An 18,788-nucleotide genomic window follows, 5' to 3' on the forward strand; every position below is an offset into this window, starting at 1 on the left:
AAGAAAACAGGAGGAAAGCTTCATGCCTTTGATTTGGCAATGATTTATGCAATACCAGAAGCATAGGCAACAAAATAGGTAGGAGTGCCTGGCTGGCTCAGTAGAGCATATGACTCTTGATCTCAGGGTGGTAAGTTCAGGCCCCATGTTGGGTGTAGAGATTGCTTTAAAAAAAAAAAGTAAATTGTATTTCCCCCAAATTTAAAATTTCTCTGCAACAAAGGACATAAATCAACAATAAAAAGGCAACCTACAGGGGTACCTGGGTGGCTCGGTCAGTTAAGTTTCTGCCTTTGCCTCAGGTCATGATCCTGGAGTCCTGGGATCGAGCCCCACTTCGGGCTCCTTGCTCAGCAAATGCCCTCTCCCTTTCTCTCTCTCTCTGTCTCTCTCACAAATAAAATCTTACAAAAAAAGGACAACCTGCAGATTGTGAGAAAATATATGTAAATGACTTATCTTGATGAGGGGATAGTATCCAGAATAGATAAAGAACTATAGATCAACAACAACAACAACACACACACAACTTAAAAAGTGGGCAAAAGACTTGAACAGATATTTTCCCAAAGAAGTTCTACAAATGGGCAAAAAGCACACGAAAGCACACATCATCATTAACCATTAGGGAAATGCAAGTCAAAACTACAGTGAGATAGCACCTCAAACGTATTAGAATAGCTACAATTGAAAGGAAAGCGTTAGGGACCCCTAGGTGGCTCAGTTGGTTGAGCGTCTACCTTTGGCTCAGGTCATGATCCCGCGGTCCTGGGATCGAGTCCCACATCAGGCTCCCTGCTCAGCAGGAAGCCTGCTTTTCTCTCTCCCTCTGCCTGCCACTCCCCCTGCTTGTGCTCTCTCTCCCTTTCCCTTGCAAATGAATAAATAAAATCTTTTTTAAAAAAGGCGGGGGGGTGTTGGCAAAAATGAAAAAAATGGGAACCGCTGTGCACTGTTTTGTTTTTTTTTTTTAAAGATTTTATTTATTGGGCGCCTGGGTGGCTCAGTTGGTTAAGCGACTGCCTTCGGCTCAGGTCATGATCCTGGAGTCCCTGGATCGAGTCCCGCATCGGGCTCCCTGCTCAGCAGGGAGTCTGCTTCTCCCTCTGACCCTCCCCCCTCTCATGTGCTCTCTCTAATTCTCTCTCAAATAAATAAATAAAATCTTTTTAAAAAAAGATTTTATTTATTTATTTGACAGAGAGAGACACAGCGAGAGAGGGAACACAAGCAGGGGGAGTGGGAGAGGGAGAAGCAGGCTCCCCGCAGAGCAGGGAGCCCGATGCGGGACTCGATCCCAGGACCCTGGGATCATGACCTGAGCCGAAGGCAGTCGCTTAACCAACTGAGCCACCCAGGCGCCCCGCTGTGCACTGTTAATGGGAAAGTAAAATGGTGTCCTTGCTATGGAAAACAGTATGCTAATTCTCAAAAAATTAAAAATAGAATTACCATGTGATCTAGTAATTCCACCTTTGGGTATAGACTCCAATCGAATCAGGGCCTCAGAGACATCTGTATATCCATGCAGCATTCATAATAGCCAAAAGGTGGAAGCAACCTAAGTGACCTTCACAGATAAATGAATAAATGCAGTATACCCATACAATGGAATAGTATTCAGCCTTAAATGGAAGGAAATTCTGGCACATGCTACAACATGGATGAACCTTAAGGACATTAAGCTATATAAAGTAAGCCAATCACAAAAGGACAAATATTGTATGATTCCAGTTATATAAGGTACCTAGATTAGTCAAATTCATAGAGACAGAAAATAGAATGGTGTTTGCGAAGGGTTGGAGGAGGGAGAGGAAGAGTTATTGTTTAATGGGTACAGAATTTCAAATGTTGGGGAAGATGAAAAGTTCTGAAGATAATTGATGAGGTTGCACAACAATGTGAATATACTTAATCTCACTGAATTATACACTTAAAAATGGTTAGGATGGTAACAATTTGTTAAATGCTTTGTTGGGTTGGGTTTTCTTAGATTTTTTTATTTTTGAGTAATCTGTACACACAACATGGAGCTTGAACTCACAACCCTAAGATCAAGAGTCACACACTCTACCGGGGCGCCTGGGTGGCTTCGGCTCAGGTCATGATCGCAGGGTCCTGGGATTGAGCCCCGTATCGGGCTCCCTGCTCCGCAGGAAGCCTGCTTCTCCCTCTCCCACTCCCCCTGCTTGTGTTCCCTCTGGCACTGTGTCTCTCTCTGTCAAATAAATAAATAAAATCTTTAAAAAAAAAAAAAAAGTCATACTCTCTACTGACTGAGGCAGCCAGGCGCCCCTATGTTAAGTGTATTTTTTTTAATTATTTTAAGGAAAGAAAAGAAACCTCAGTGTCAACCTAACCTGTCACAGTCTCGCTTCTTCATGGCCATTCCCTACAATTTTTACTTTCTAAATATTCTCTATCCCACCTCTTCATTCCTAATGCAATTGCCTTAATTGAAAATCACCTGAGGGGCACCTGGGTGGCTCAGTCAGTTAAGTGACCCAGGCTTGATACTGGCTCAGGTCATGATCTCAGGGTCATGGGATCGAGCCCTGCATTAAGATCCCCACTTGGCAAGGAGTCTGCTTGAGATTCTCTTCCTCTCTCTGTCCCTACCCCCATTCACACTCTCTCTCTCAAATAAATAAATCTTGAGAAAGGAAGGAAGGGAGGGAAGAGAAGGAAGGAAGGGAAGGGAGGGTGGGAGAGAGGTTGGGAGGGAGGGAGGAAAGAAAACAAACCACCTGAGCAGGCTATTGCCATAGTTTCCTAACTGTTCTTCTACTCTCCACTAAGAATCCCTCTACGCTTGCCACTTGCCTCCATAAAGTGAGTTCTCCCGGGGTGCCTGGGTGGCCCAGTCAGTTAAGCTCCTGACTCTTGATGTCAGGTAGGGTCATGATCTCAGTGTCCTGGGATCGAATCCCAAGTTGGGCTCCACGCTGAGCATGGAGTCTGCTTGGGATTCTCTCCCTCTCCCTCTGCCCCGCCCCCCCCACTCACATTCTCTCTCGCTCTCTCTCTAAATAAATAAATAAAACCTTAAAATGTAAAATCCTCTCCCACTTAAAGCTCTGCTGAATAAAGCAGAACTTTAAAACTTTAATCATGAAATTCTAACTGATTGGGGACAGCTGAGTGTCTCAGTCAGTTAAGGTCTACCTTCGGCTCAGGTCATGATCCCAGGGTCCTGGGATCAGGTCCCATGTTGGGCTCCCTGCTCAGTGGGGAGCCTGCTTCTCACTCTGCCTCTGCCTGCCACTCCCCCTGCTTGTTCTCTCTCTCTCTCTCTCTCTCTCTGACAAATAAATAAAAATCTTTAAAATTCTAGCTGATTGAAGAAACTAGGTCTGGACCCTTGCCTACTCAGCCTTACATATCCCTCTCATTGGAATAAAGTTTGAAAACAAATGGGAATCAGTATTCATTCAATAAATTCCTCAATTCCTACCCTTAGCTACACAGTAAGAATCCAACAGAGAATAAGACCACGGATCTGCCCTCCCGGAAATTAGTCTAATGGGAAAGGCAAATAATGACATTCTAAATTCCTTAGCTTGGTCTCCATGTATTTCTCTACACATCTCTAAACCTATTCATTTAAGGAGTATTTATTCAGCATTGGAACAGCCTCCAATTATTGTTTTATTACTGATGGGGTAGTGAAAGAGGTGAATAGATTTCCATTCATTTTTTTCTCTCAAGGGGTAAAGTATTTCAGCATTTTTGTTGATTTCATTTTAGGGTTTCATGGATAAGTGTGGTTTGAGAACTTTAGTTGAAATATAATGAATAATACTATAATTATTGATATGGTAATAAATTAAGTTGATGTTTCTGGTTATAGCATAACATTAAGGAAGGATTTTAGACTCAATCTTTTTTTTTAAGATTTTATTTATTTATTTGACAGAAAAACAGTGAGAGAGGGAACACAAACAGGGGGAGTGGAAGAGGGAGAAGCGGGAACGCTGAGCAGGGAGCCCGATGCGGGGCTCTATCCCAGGACCCTGGGATCATGACCTGAGCCGAAGGCAGACGCTTAAAGACTGAGCCACCCTGGTGCCCCTAAACTCAATCTTTAACTTAAAAGGTTAATGCTTTTGGGAATGCAAACTGGTGCAGCCATTCTGGAGAACAATATGGAGGCTCCTCAGAACGTTAAAAATAGAACTACCCTACGGTCCATCTATTGCATACAAGGTATTTACCCAATGGATAAATACAGATTCAAAGGGATACATGCACCTAATATTTATAGCAGCATTAACCACAGCCAAACTATGGAAAGAGCCCAGATGTCCATCAATTGATGAATGGATAAAGAATATGTGATATATATATATATACCACATTCATATATATGAATATTATATCATGTAATATTATTCAGCCATCAAAAGGAACGAAATCTTGGGTGCCTGGGTGGCTCAGTTGGTTAAGCGACTGCCTTCAGCTCAGTCATGATCCCAGAGTCCCAGGATCGAGTCCCACATCAGGCTCCTGGCTCAGTGGGGAGTCTGTTTCTCCTTCTGACCCTCTCCCCTCTCATGCTTTCTCTCTCTCTCTCTCAAATAAATAAATAAAATCTTTAAAAAGGGGGAATGAAATATTGCCATTTGCAATGACATGGATGGAGCTAGAGTGTATTATGCTAAGTGAAATAAGTCAGAGAAAGACAAATACCGTATGATCTCACTTATACGTGGAATTTAAGTAAGAAAACAGATCAACATATGGGAAGGGGAAAAAGAAAAAAAGGAGAGAGGGAAATAAGCCGTAAGAGGCTCTTTTTTTTTTTTTAAGATTTTTATTTATTTATTTATTTGAGAGAGAGAGCACAAGCAGGGAGAGTGGCAGGCAGAGGGAGAAGCAGGCTTCCCTCTGAGCAGGGAGCCCGACATGGGACTCCATCACAGGACCCTGGGATCATGACCTGAGCTGAAGGCAGACGCTTAACCAACTGAGCCACGCAGGTGCCCCCATAAGAGGCTCTTAACAATGGAGAACAAACTGAGCGTTGATGGAGGGAGGTGGGTGGGGGATGGGCTAGATGGGCGATGAGTATTGAGGGCACTTGTGATGAGCACTGGGTGTTGTTAGTAATGAAACATTGAATTCTACTCCAGAAACCACTATTGCACTGTACATTAACTACCTAGAATTAAAAAAAAAAAAGGTTAATGCTTTATAGCTTCTTGATGATACTATGTATAGATGCAGACCATTTGTTTTTAAATATTTTAGTGGAACTAATTCAAGAGCTGAGAACAATTGTGATATGACACACAATTTCTGAGCATTGTCCATCATATAGTCCTGATCATGTAGTTATCAGGGTTCTTTAATTAATCATCCAAGAATAGCGTCTGTTTTCAGGCCTAGGGAAGGAATGGCTCATATGTGTAAGACATCTTCTGATGAAATTAGTATTCAGAATGCTATTTCTATAGGTAAAACAATTCAATTGTGAACTTCTAAGAGCCCTCCTCCACTGCTATCATCCAGTCTGGTGACAGAACTAAGCAAATACTTACACAAATTGTTGAAAATTTCAATATATATTATAAAGGAACAAGTACTGGCCTCTCACTTATACTTTATGTTCCCTTCTTCCCAAACACATGAAACTATTTAATGAAAACAAGCTGTTTTATTTTGCAATCCTTTGCCTATGTTCTTTCCTAATACATTCTCATACCTTGTCCCTGCCATACTTTTTGCCCTTATCCATCTATACTAGGAGTGATAAAATGGTCAGCCCACAGAAATGTTTAATTAGTATGAAGATGTTTAAGTATAGTATTTAGATTTTACTGCTTTTACATTTGGTCTTTCTAGAGTGCTTTAGTCTTCATATTTTCTTGCCTGGTAGCTACACACACATATATACATGCCTGGCTCCTGAAGATTGGGGTCCATACTCTGATGAGAACTCCTTGTGGAAATGGAGTTCATTGGTTTTTTCATTCCTAATCCATGTCCCATAATAGGGCTCAAATATTTTTATTTTATTTTATTTATTTTTTATTTATTTTATTTTATTTATTTTATTTATTTTCTAAATATTTTTATTTATTTATTTTATTTATTTCAGAGAGAGAGAGCACAAGCAGGGGGAGCAGGGGGAGCAGGAGAGGGAGAAGCAGACTCCCCGCTGAGCAGGGAGCCCGACGCGGGGGCTCAATTCCAGGACCCTGGGATCATGACCTGAGCTGAAGGCAGACGCTTAACCCACTGAGCCACCCAGGTGCCTCAGGGCTCAAATATTTAAATATATATATATGTTTATATTTATATTTATATAAAATCTTGGCATCACATCAACAGTGGAGGCTTAGTAGGCAATGCCAGGCAAATTTTACAGAAAGCTAAAACTAAGTGGAAACTTATCCTCACATGTACAGCTTAGAATTCAAAGATTCAAGATCTCTATACAGATTTCTGGGCTCTTTTTTCAATTTAATTTTTAAATAATTTATTGAGGTATAACTGATATACAATAAAAGGCTCATATTTAAAGTATACAATTTGATAAGTTTTGACATATTTATACACCCATACACCATCACCAAAATAAAAATAAACCTATCAATCACTCCAAAAAGCTTCCTTAATGCACCTTTGTAATCCCTCCTCTTTCCCCACCCCAAACTTTGGCACCAGGTAATCACTGATCTATTTTGTCTCTAGAGATAAGTTTGCATTTTCCAGAATTTTTAAAAATTGGAACTGTAATTATGCAAGATACACTTTTTTAAGTGGCTCCTTTCACTGTTAGTAATTGAGATTCATTCATGTTGCTGTATAAATCAATAGCCTGTTTCTTTTAAATGCTGAGTAGTTAGTAGGTTTAGAACAAATTTCCCCAAAAGTACTGCCTTACTGAATTCCACAAATTTTGATATTTTCATTTAGTTCAAATACTTTTAAATTTCCCTTCTTTGACTTGTGGGTATTTAGAATTGTTTTATTTAGTTTAAATACTGGGGTATTTTCTAGATATCTTTCTGCTATTGGTTTCTAATTTAATTCCATTGTGGCCCTAGAACATAGCTCGTATGACTAGAATCCACAAATTTATTGAGACTGGGGCACCTGGGTGACTCAGTCGTTAAGCGTCTGCCTTCGGCTCAGGTCATGATCGCAGGGTCCTGGGATCAAGCCCCGCATCAGGCTCCCTGCTCCGCGGGAAGCCTGCTTCTCCCTCTCCCACTCCCCCTGCTTGTGTTCCCTCTCTCGCTGTCTCTCTCTCTGTCAAATAAATAAAAATTTTTAAAAAAATGTATTGAGACTTGTATTATGGCTCAGAATATGGTCTATCTTGGTAAAAGTTCTGTGTGTATCTGAAAAGAGTGTGTATTCTGGTGTGGTTAGGTGGAGTGTTACATAAATGTTAAGTCGACTGGTAATGTTCAAGTCTTTTGTATCTGTACTAATTTTAGTCCCCTTATTCTATCAATTATTGAAAGACGGATGTTAAAATCTATTTTTTAAAGATTTTATTTATTTATTTGACACAGAGAGAGAGAGAGTACAAGCAGGGGGAGCCGCAGAAGGAGAGGGAGAAGCAGGCTTCCTGCTGAGGAGGGATCCCGATGCGGGGCTCAATCCCAGGACCCTGGGATCATGACCTGAGCCAAAGGCAGACACTTAACTGACTGAGCCACCTAGGCACCCCTTATCAAAAGTTTTTTTTTAACACTTATTAACAATATCGTAGACCTAATATGATCACACTAAATGATAGTGATTTATTTTCTTAATATTAAGCCACCCCTGCATTCCCAAAATAATCTTTACTTAGTTGTAGAGTACCATTCTTCTGTACATTGATGAATTCTCTTTGCTAACATGTTATTTAGAAGAACTGCCCCTCCAAGAAGGAACTCTCTCTCTCTCTCTCTTTTGTGGTTAAATAATTTAATAAGATTACCAACAGTGTTAAAAAAAAAATTACCAACAGTGTGTCGATTACAAACAAGAGAAAGGTGAAAGAGTTGGTGAATTTTCCAAGTGGGGAACCAGAATCTGCAAGGGCAGGGCCCAGGGGTCCAGGGTGGGGCAGCTCCGTAATAAGTAATGGAGCAAGGGGGCAGGGCTGCTCCCTCCTTCTTGACAAAATCAGCTTCTTCTTGCCACCAGCATCTCACAGAAGGAGCCTATGCTCACAGCTTCCAGGATGGACTGGATCCACTTTTCTGCCTGCATGGGGGCCGAAACCAGGTACATCTCCTGCCATCTGCCTTCATTTTATAGACTTTGATGAGCTGCCCCATGTTGCTGGAGATGCAAAGCTCAAAGCAGTTTGGTTTCCGAGGCTCATCAAGATCTTGGATGTTCAGGTTCTCCACAGGGATGATTCCTCCCAGCTCCTTGTCCCTCATGTTCTCAAATGGTAGAGGCAGTTTGTCTGTGGCCATAAACCAGTGCCCATTCCACACTTTCACCTGGCCTCCTCCCAGCTTAAGGAGCCAGTCCTCCTGGCCCAGGTTGAAGAAGGTATGGTCAGACCATTCCCATCATCCTCAGGAATATTGAAGGGCTCATTCCAGATGCTGTCATAGAGATTCCTGAGCAGCTCCTCAGGCAGGTCCCACCCTCGTTGATGCCTCGGTTCATGGCCCCAAATTGCTCCAGGCCTGGCTTGTCCCAGACGTTGGGATTGTGAAGGCTGGTGTTCAGCATGACCAGGCGAAGGACAGCACCTCACATATGTCTGTAGACTAGAAAGCCCTGGGGTTCCCAGGCAGTATCACAGGGCAAAGGTTTCCATCATCTATCTGGCCAATCTTCTGGGCTCACAGGGAGGTAGAAAGCTCCATAGAAATTGCATGAGGGCCTGGGGCGCCTGGGTGGCTCAGTCATTGGGTGTCTGCCTTCAGCTCAGGTCATGATCCCAGAGGCCTGGGATCGAGCCCCGCATCAGGCTCTCTGCTGTGTGGAAAGCCTGCTTCTCCCTCTCCCACTCCCCCTGCTTGTGTTCCCTCTCTCGCTATGTCTCTCTCTTTCAAATAAATAAAATCTTAAAAAAAGAAAGAAATTGCATGAGGGCCTGCACTAGATTGAGGTTCGTGAACTCATACAGATCCATAAAGGCATGGAGCCTTGGCAGGTTTAGCCCTTCCCTCTCCCCGAGGTAACCCCCATGGCTGTCTTGTTCAGGCCCTTGCCCTGGTACAGGAAACCGGCGTGCTCTGGAGAAGTTCCTTCTCCACCAAGAACTAGATCCCCTTCTGGGGTCCATGTTGAAGCTCTTCCTGCCCATTGTTATCCTTCGATTCTGTTGCAAGGTTTTAACTGCCTTCTTTGGCTTCCAGACCTTCCACCTCGCCCATGGCTTCACTAAGCACCTCCCGCGGGCGCTGGATCTCCATCGGCACTTCCGGCTTCCTCGGCCGCGTGTTCTCCAGCTCCATCCGCTTCTCCAAAGTCAGGTCTTGAGGTCTCCCAGGCACTACCCGCCACTGCGGCTAGGAAGGCCCGCGGGGAGTCCAGGACAATCCTGTAGGTCTGGTCTGGATCCACGTTGGCCCACAGGCTCAGGCGAGCCCACTCAAACTCCCCAGGGGCCACTGCCTCCTTTTCTGTGCCAGTCTTCCATGCTGAAATCTCTCCCTTAGTCTCTCAGCCTCCCTGCCAGTAGGAGTTTTGCATCTATAAGTGAGATTGGTCGCTAGTTCTCTCTACAAAAAACAAAAAAAACTATAGCAAGCTATAGTGGAGAAGATGGAATCGCTGTGATGTAACAAAAAGAACATAACTTTATAAATCCGAAGATGACATTTAGCGTTAAATATTTACTAGCAAGCCAAAACAAAACAATTTTAAAAACCTAAGCACTGTGTTCTATGATTCCACCATGGTTTGGCATGAAGCTTCAAACAAGATAAATGCAGTAATACAACAAAATTTAGGATTTTATTACCCTTAGTGTTGGCATTAGGCAACCACAAACCTTCCACCACAATGGCAAGACACTGAACCTTTTAGATATCGAGTGTCAGGTTCCATCCCTAAAGACATAGGCTATAGGTCTTAATAGATTTTTTTTTAAAGATTTTATTTATTTATTTGACAGAGAGAGAGATAGCGAGGGCAGGAACACAAGCAGGGGGAGTGGGAGAGGGAGAAGCAGGCTTCCCGCTAAGCAGGGAGCCGGTCGCTGGGATCGATCCCAGGACGCTGGGATCATGACCTGAGCCAAAGGCAGATGCTTAACGACTGAGCCACCCAGGCGCCCTGGTCTTGATAGATTTTAACTGAAACGCTTTTGTGTTTTATCCTTTCGTGTACTATTACCAATTCATATAAGCATGAAAAGCATTTTTATTTTATGTTATTTTATTTATTTGACAGAGAGAGACACAGCGAGAGAGGGAACACAAGCAGGGGGAGTGGGAGAGGGAGAAGCAGGCTCTCCACTGAGCAGGGAGCCCGATGCGGGGCTCGATCCCAGGACCCTGCGATAATGACCTGAGCTGAAGGCAGACGCTTAACCACTGAGCCATCCAGGCGCCCCAAAAGCATTTTGATTATTTTAGCTAATCCACAGCACCACTATTTTCAGCAATGAGAGCCCATCCCTAATGTCCATTATTCCAATTAACAATCCATTAATGTCTCCAATATAAATTAATTTCTGTCATTCATTGGTTTAATAAGCAAAATATCTAATGTTGATTAGAGTTAAGAGGACTGAAGTGCTTCTAGCAATCCCTCCGGCGTGTGAATTCCCAATTAAAATGCTAGCTGCACCTAGAGTATAATTTTAACCAAACACACCCATAATATTTTAATTTCTGTATTGAAATATTTTAAACTAAATTATAGATATTGTAACACCAGATTCAAATACCAATTCTGCCACTTAATAGCTATGTGATATTGGGTATGAATGTAATTCGATCCCCTTGAGACTCAGTTTCTTAACATGTAAATGGGGGATAATACCTGGCAGAATGGTGAGAATTATATAATGGATATGAAAAGGCAATATAAACTCTGAAACAGTCTACAAATTTTAGGTATTATTATTGAATAATAATACCTCAAATAGAAGTTAGGTTCTGTTGAGTTCCTTTGAGGATTTGGAAGGTTAGGCGATCTCTAATGTTCACCTATTGTAAATATTGCAGTTTTGATATTCTCTTTGCTTTTCCACAAAGACAGGGAGAAAAGCAAAATAAGTAAGTTATGAGGTTCTTAACCCAGAAGGCCAAAATAATTACCTTAGACTGGCACTGGGGCCATAACCCTCCCCGACACTATTCCAGTGGAAGATTCTCTGTCATATGAGGGCAGACTTAATAGATTTAATAAGAATAACTAATATTGGGCGCCTGGGTGGCTCAGATGGTTAAGTGTCTGCCTTTGGCTCAGGTCATGATCCCAGGGTCCTGGGATCGAGTCCCGCATCGGGCTCTCTGCTCCTTGGGAGGCTGCTTCTCCCTCTGCCTCTCTCTCTCTCTCTCTCTGTCTCTCATGAATAAATAAATAAATAAAAAATCTTTAAAAAAAATAACTAATATTTATCTAGTGTTTACTAGATTCCAGGCAATGTGCTAAGTATATTATCTTATTTAATCCCCACAATAACCCAATAAAGTAGGTATTGTTTTTTAAGCCCATTTTAAAATGAGGAAACTAAGGGGGCGCCTGGCTGGCTCAGTCAGAAGAGGCTATGACTCTTGATTTCAGGGTTGTGAGTTGGATCCCCACGTTGGGTGTAGAGATTATATTAAAAAGAAAAAATAAGTGAGGAAACTAATGGGGCACATGGCTGGCTCAGTTGGTAGAGCATGTGACTTTTGGTTGTGAGTTCAAGTCCCACTTTGGGGGTGGAGCCTACTTTAAAAAAAATGAGGAAACTAAAGCTTAGAGAAATTAGGTAACTGCCCAAGTGATTGTTCAAGGATTTGAACTCAAGCCGCTGTTCTTACAAAAAAAATTTTTTTGAGATTTTATTTGACAGAGAGAGCACAAGCAGGTGGAGAGGCAGCCAGAGGGAGAAGCAGGTTCCCCGCTGAGCGAGGAGCCCAACGAGGGGCTCGATCTCAGGACCCTGGGATCATGACCTGGGCCAAAGACATCCGCTTAACCGACTGAGCCACCCAGGTGCCTCTCAAGCAGTTGTTCTTAACCTATATTCTGAATAAAACAGTTCATATATAAATACTATATCTATATGGATATCTATATATTTTGTACAACATATGAATTTTCCCTCACATCCTGGGCTTAAGAACAAGGGGGCAAACAAAATGCATGATGTTGCTTTCCTTTACTGAAAACAAACATATATTCATTCATTTATACATTCAGCTAGTTTTTCTGGGGAAATTCAAGAATATTAACCACAAAAGCACTGTAGAAGCATACCTATACTGCTTTTTCTGTGTTTCAGCTCATGTTTCTCCTCTTTTCTCAACTTCAAGTTCTTTTCCCCCTTTTTAGTCTTCTCTTTCCTCATGTGTGATAGATAGTCTGCAAAGATGATGACCAGGGGGCGCCTGGGTGGCTCAGTTGGTTAAGCGACTGCCTTCGGCTCAGGTCATGATCCTGGAGTCCTGGGATCGAGTCCTGGGATCGAGTCCCGCATCGGGCTCCCTGCTCGGCAGGGAGTCTGCTTCTCCCTCTGACCCTCCCCCCTCTCCTGCTCTCTCTCTCTCTCATTCTCTCTCTCAAATAAATAAATAAAATCTTTAAAAAAAAAAAAAAAAGATGATGACCAGTATAGTTCCTCCCATTCCTATATACACCTACTGCTCTTCTCATCAGGAGGTGGCATCTATCCCCTCCCCCCCCCCACCCCGCCTTGAATCTGGACTGGCCTTGTTACTTGCTTTAACCATGAGAATGTGGTGGAAATAAAGCTGGGACAATTTGAGAGTCAGGACTCAAGAGACTTGGTAGTTTTTACTTTTCACTTCCTTGGAGCCTTGTAGAGAAGTCCAGCTATCCTGCTGGAGAGATTATGTGGAGAGAAAAGTTCCAGCCAACAGCAGGCACCTGCTGACCAATGTGTGAGGCTATATTGGATCACTCAGACTTAGTCGAGCCTCTAGATGACTGTCACATGAGTGAACCCAGAGGATACCACATGGAGCAGAAAAGCCACATAGTTGTGGCCAGCCAACACACAAAATAGTAAGAAATAATAAATTGTTGTTTAAAGCCACTTTGTGGTGTTTTTTTATGCAGTAAAGGCTATTTATTTGCAATATGATGGGCCAGAAACATTTAGATAGAATGGCCAGTCACATCCTTCAGAGATGTCTTCAGTTAAAGAGATGACTATTTTAGTGATATCTACAAAAGAGCTTGAAGCAGTAAAGTAAAATATGTGGCTGATTTGGGTTTGTCTTATCCAATTCTAGATCAACTAGCATAAAGAAAAGAAAACTAGATACCAAGATCTTTCATTTTTTTCTGACCACAATAAGAAAACATGAGTATGTCTCATTTTGTCCAATATTACATCTGTTGGACTTGAGCCAAACAGGAAAACAGGTTCTCTGACATAAACATCTTCCTCCTTGAATTTGTCTTTAAGGTGCAAAAAGGCTGCTTCCTTCCTCTGAGAGTTAGAAGCCTACACTTATAGGATGGAGAATATACCAAAATATCAAGCTTCCTAGGAGCTGCACTTAGAAATGTAGTCAATTCTCAATTGTCCACGAAATGGAAGTTAAAACCAGTAAAATATAGTTTAAAACTTATCTGAGGAGGGCGCCTGGGTGGCTCAGTTGGTTGGGTGACTGCCTTCGGCTCAGGTCATGATCCTGGAGTCCCGGGATCAAGTCCCGCATCGGGCTCCCTGCTCGGCAGGGAGTCTGCTTCTCCCTCTGACCCTCCTCCCTCTCGTGCTCTCTGTCTCTCATTCTCTCTCTCTCCAATAAATAAATAAAATCTTTAAAAAAAAAAACTTATCTGAGGAATATACCGAAGTTCACTTTTCTCATTATATTTTACCCATGGCATGTTATTAAAATTGACATCTCATTCCCCCCCAAGCCCAATAGGGAAAGGAGGCCCCAAAATATTAGGGAAAAAACATTGTATTTTATTTTATTTATTTTTAAGTAAGTTCCACGCCCAGAGTAAAGCCCAGCACAGGGCCCGAACTCAATGACCCTGAGATCAAGACCTGAGCTGAGATCAAGAGTCAGATGCTTAGCCGACTGAGCCACCCAGGCACGGCCAATAACAACAAAAAAATTTAATTAAAATTGTTTCAACAAGGGCGCCTGGGTGGCTCAGTTGGTTAAGGGACTGCCTTCGGCTCAGGTCATGATCCTGGAGTCCCGGGATCGAGTCCCACATCGGGCTCCCTGCTCGGCAGGGAGGCTGCTTCTCCTTCTGACCCTCCCGACCCTCCCCCCTCTCATGCTCTCTCTCTCTCAGTCTCTCTCTCAAATAAATAAATAAAATCTTTAAAAAAATAAAATAAAATAAAATTGTTTCAACAATAAAATTTAAGCATTGAGTAGACCGTGCCAACTTTACCAGTTATTTCATGATTTAGAATGTGACAAAATCAAGGTACAAATTCCTCTCCTCCTCCTCTCCCCTACCCACAATTACTACAGGGAGAGGGAATGTAAGAAATTGAGAGTTGCGGGGTGCCTGGGTGGCTCAGTCGTTAAGCGTCTGCCTTCAGCTCAGGTCATGGTCTCAGGGTCCTGGGATCGAGCCCCGCATCGGGCTCCCTACTCAGCGGGAAGCCTGCTTCTCCCTCTCCCACTCCCCCTTCTTGTATTCCCTCTTTCGCTGTCTCTCTCTCTGTCAAATAAATAAAATCTTTTAAAAAATGGTATAATATGTAAACATGTCTGAGGTAGAGACTTGTTAACCACCTATCTCAACATCACTTCATCTTCGTAAGTCACACCATCTCTGATTTTAGCTTGGCACATAATCACGTGGATCAAACACTCCCATTCTCCCAGTCTCATCCTTGCAGATGGATGTAGCCACATGAGTTTTCAATGAGGTACAAGTAGAAAGGTTGTAATACAGCTTTTGGCAGACTGATTTAAGAGTGCTGGCAGAAATCAAAAGGAATGAGATCTTGCCATTTGCTACGACGTGGATGGAACTGGAGGGTATTATGCTGAGCGAAATAAGTCAAACAGAGAAAGACATGTATCATATGACCTCACTGATATGAGGAATTCTTAATCTCAGGAAACAAACTGAGGGTTGCTGGAGGCGGGGGGTGGGAGGGATGGGGTGAATGGGTGATAGACACTGGGGAGGGTATGTGCTCTGGTAAGCGCTGTGAATTGTGCAAGACTGTTGAATCTCAGATCTGTACCTCTGAAACAAATAATGCAATATATGTTAAGAAAAAAAAAAAAGAAGATAGCAGGAGGGGAAGAATGAAGGGGGGGAATTGGAGGGGGAGACGAACCATGAGAGACGATGGACTCTGAAGAACAAACTGAGGGTTCTAGAGGGGAGGGGGTGGGAGGATGGGTTAGCCTGGTGATGGGTATTGAGGAGGGCACGTTCTGCATGGAGCACTGGGTGTTATGCACAAACAATGAATCATGGAACACTACATCTAAAACTAATGATGTATGGTGATTAACATAACAATAAAAAATTTTTTTAAAAAAGAGTGCTGGCAGAACCAAGCAAAACAAAACAAAACAAAACAACAAAGAGTGCTGGCTCTATGAGGGCAAGGATTTTTGTTTTGTTCAGTTATATTTTCAGCATCTACAGTGCCTGGGCCATAGTAGGTGCTCCATAAATACCTGTTGAATAAATGAATGAAAGAAATGACTGTTACAGGTCAGGCCCTAGAGATACAACACAACAAAATCCCTGACTTCGTGGAAACTGTAATTCTATAGTGAAAATTAAAATATTTATTTTTATTTATTTTTGAAAATTAAAATTTTAAATAGCAAAACTTTACTATTTAGATTACAAAGTATTTTTAAATTATTTTAAAAATTGAGATGCTATTGACCTAACACTATATAGTTTTTGTAGTAAGTATTCTTTTTTTTTTTTAAGATTTTATTTATTTGTCAGAGAGAGAGAGAGAGCACGAGCAGGGGGAGCAGTAGGGAGAGGGAGAAGCAGACTCCCCGCTGAACAGGGAGCCCAATGTGGGACTTGATCCCAGGACCCCGGGATCATGACATGAGCCGAAGGCAGACGCTCAACCGACTGAGCCACCCAGGCGCCCCTGTAGTAAGTATTCTTAAGTCTGTGTCAGGACTCTTATCAGAAATACACTGTTCCTGTTATTGGTTATCATTAAAATTTTACAAAGGTGATTGGATCTCTATCAAATAATCACTTTAACATATGCCTGATCATTTTTGGCAAATTGTCTTAGTCAGCTTGGGCTGCTGTAACAAAGTACCATAAACTAGGTGTCTTATAAACAGAAATTTCTCACAGTTCTGGAGGTTGGAAGTCTGAGATCAGGCTACCAGCATGGTTAGGTTCTGCTGAGGACCCTCTTCCAGGTTGCAGACTGCCAACTTTTTGCTGTATCCTTGCATGGTAGAAAGAAGGGAAGAGAGAATTCTCTGGGGTCTCTTCTATAAGGGTACTAATACCATTCATGAGGGGCTTCACCCTCATGACCAATTTACCTCCCAAAGACCCCCACCTTCTAATTCCATCACATTGGGGTTAGGATTTCAATGTATGAATTTTGGGAGTACATAAACATTCATTCCATCGCACAAACCCAAAACTGTAACATTCCAAGATTAGAATACCAAAAATAGTTCTAGCTATAAATATATATATATATATATATATATACACACAAAAGATCCATCCTTCTTACAAGCCAAGCCTTGAGTTTTTCTAAGTGTGAAGGAGTTTAGAATGTATGCCTTAGGCTTACTTTCATCTCCTTCTCTTTTCCTAAACTATCTCCCTCTTTTCTGGGTTTTATCCTCTTCTGCCTTATGCCAGACTTTGTTCTCTCAGTTATCCTGTCTTCTCTAATACCTCTGTTTACACTGGCTTCTCTCATCCTTCAAACATGATTAAAAAACCAAAACCAAAAACAGACCCCCTCCTAATTCCTAAACAAACCACAAAAATAAAAACCTTTCCCTTGACTACTAAATATATACAATATAATAATCTCTTCTTACTCCTATATCTGTCCCTTTCAGTCTCAGCTAATGGTGTTGCATTTTATCCAATCTCCCCAACTAGAAACCTCCTTATCTATTCCTCCCCTCCTTTTTTAAGATTTTATTTGCCAGAGAGAGAAAGAGAGTATGCACAAGCAGGGGGAGAGACAGGAGGAGAGGGAAAGGGATAAGCAGGCTCCCCACTGAGCAAGGAACCTGATGCAGGACTCAATCCCAGGACCCTGGGATCATGACCTGAGCCAAAGGCAGATGCTTAACCGACTGAGCCACCCAGGCACCCCTCTCTTCCCCTTTTCTTTTCTTTTTTCTCTTCGCCTTTTCTAATTGGTCTTCAAGGTCAGAAATTTATCAAAATTCTGGGTGAGCTTTTTTTTTCTTCACTTGTACAGCTACTGCTTTAGCTCTGGGCCTACTCTCTTACCTAAACTATCATAACTGGTCTGTCTGCAGTCTTTCTCCACTCCAGATGGTGAATTATATTCCACAAACATCTGTTGCCAGACACATGTGTGTCTGGCATTAGAAACACAAAAGACAAATATGACACTCAAGAAACTTGTGCACTCACACTATAGCATCAGTACTATTAAAAATTTCTTTGTTAAAGAATCAGGTTCAGGGGCGCCTGGGTGGCTCAGTCGTTAAGCGTCTGCCTTCGGCCCAGGTCATGATCCCGGGGTCCTGGGATCGAGTCCCACATCGGGCTCCCTGCTCTGTGGAAAGCCTGCTTCTCCCTCTCCCACTCCCCCTGCTTGTATTCCCTCTCTCGCTGTGTCTCTCTGTCAAATAAATAAAATCTTAAAAAAAAAAAAATCAGGTTCAAACTCCGTAAGCAGCCATACTGGGTCCTTCACCATTTGGCCTGAATCCACCTCTCCAGCCTTAACTCTCACCATTCTACTTTACCTACAGTCTCTCCTAAGCTCCAGCCACAATAAACTACACAGATCTTGGGGCGCCTGGGTGGCTCAGTCATTAAGCGTCTGCCTTCAGCTCAGATCATGATCCCGGAGTCCTGGGATCAAGCCCCGCATCAGGCACCCTGCTCAGCAGGAAGCTTGCTTCTCCCTCTCCCACTCCCCCTACTTATGTTCCCTCTCTCGCTGTGTCTTTCTCTGTCAAATAAATAAAATCTTTAAAAAAAAACTGCACAGATCTCTCAAAATTCCATTGCCCCTGCTTCACATATACTATATTTTCTGTCGGGAATATGCTCTTTTTAAAAAAATATTTTATTTTTATTTTTTAAATATTTTATTTATTTTATTTGAGAGAGAGAGAGAGTGCATGTGCATGTGCAACCAGGGGCAGGGGCAGGAGGAGAGGGAGAGAACCTCAAGCAGGCTCCATGCTGAGCATGGAGCCGAATGAGGGGCTTGATCTCATGATCCTGAGATCATGAAGGCAGACGCTTAACCACCTGAGCCACCCAGGTGCCCCGGATGGTACTTTTTAAAAAGATTTTATTTGAGTGAGAGAGAGAGAGCATGAGCAGGGAGGAGGGGCAGAGGGAGAGGGACAAGCAGGCTCCCCACTGAGCAGGGAGTCTAACGAGGGGCTCGATCCCAGGACCCTGAGATCATGACCTGAGCCAAAGGCAGAGGCTTAACCGACTGAGCCACTCAGGTGCCTCAAAATGGTATTTTT

General features: G+C 42.6%; 1 pseudogene; it reads right to left on the reverse strand.

Annotated features, from left to right (window-relative positions):
• Positions 1 to 8,113: 8,113 nt before the first annotated feature.
• On the reverse strand, positions 8,114 to 16,652 carry LOC110577828 (annotated as a pseudogene).
• Positions 16,653 to 18,788: the final 2,136 nt, after the last annotated feature.

This window comes from Neomonachus schauinslandi, chromosome 5, assembly GCF_002201575.2.
Source record: "Neomonachus schauinslandi chromosome 5, ASM220157v2, whole genome shotgun sequence".
NCBI classification, from domain to species: domain Eukaryota; kingdom Metazoa; phylum Chordata; class Mammalia; order Carnivora; family Phocidae; genus Neomonachus; species Neomonachus schauinslandi.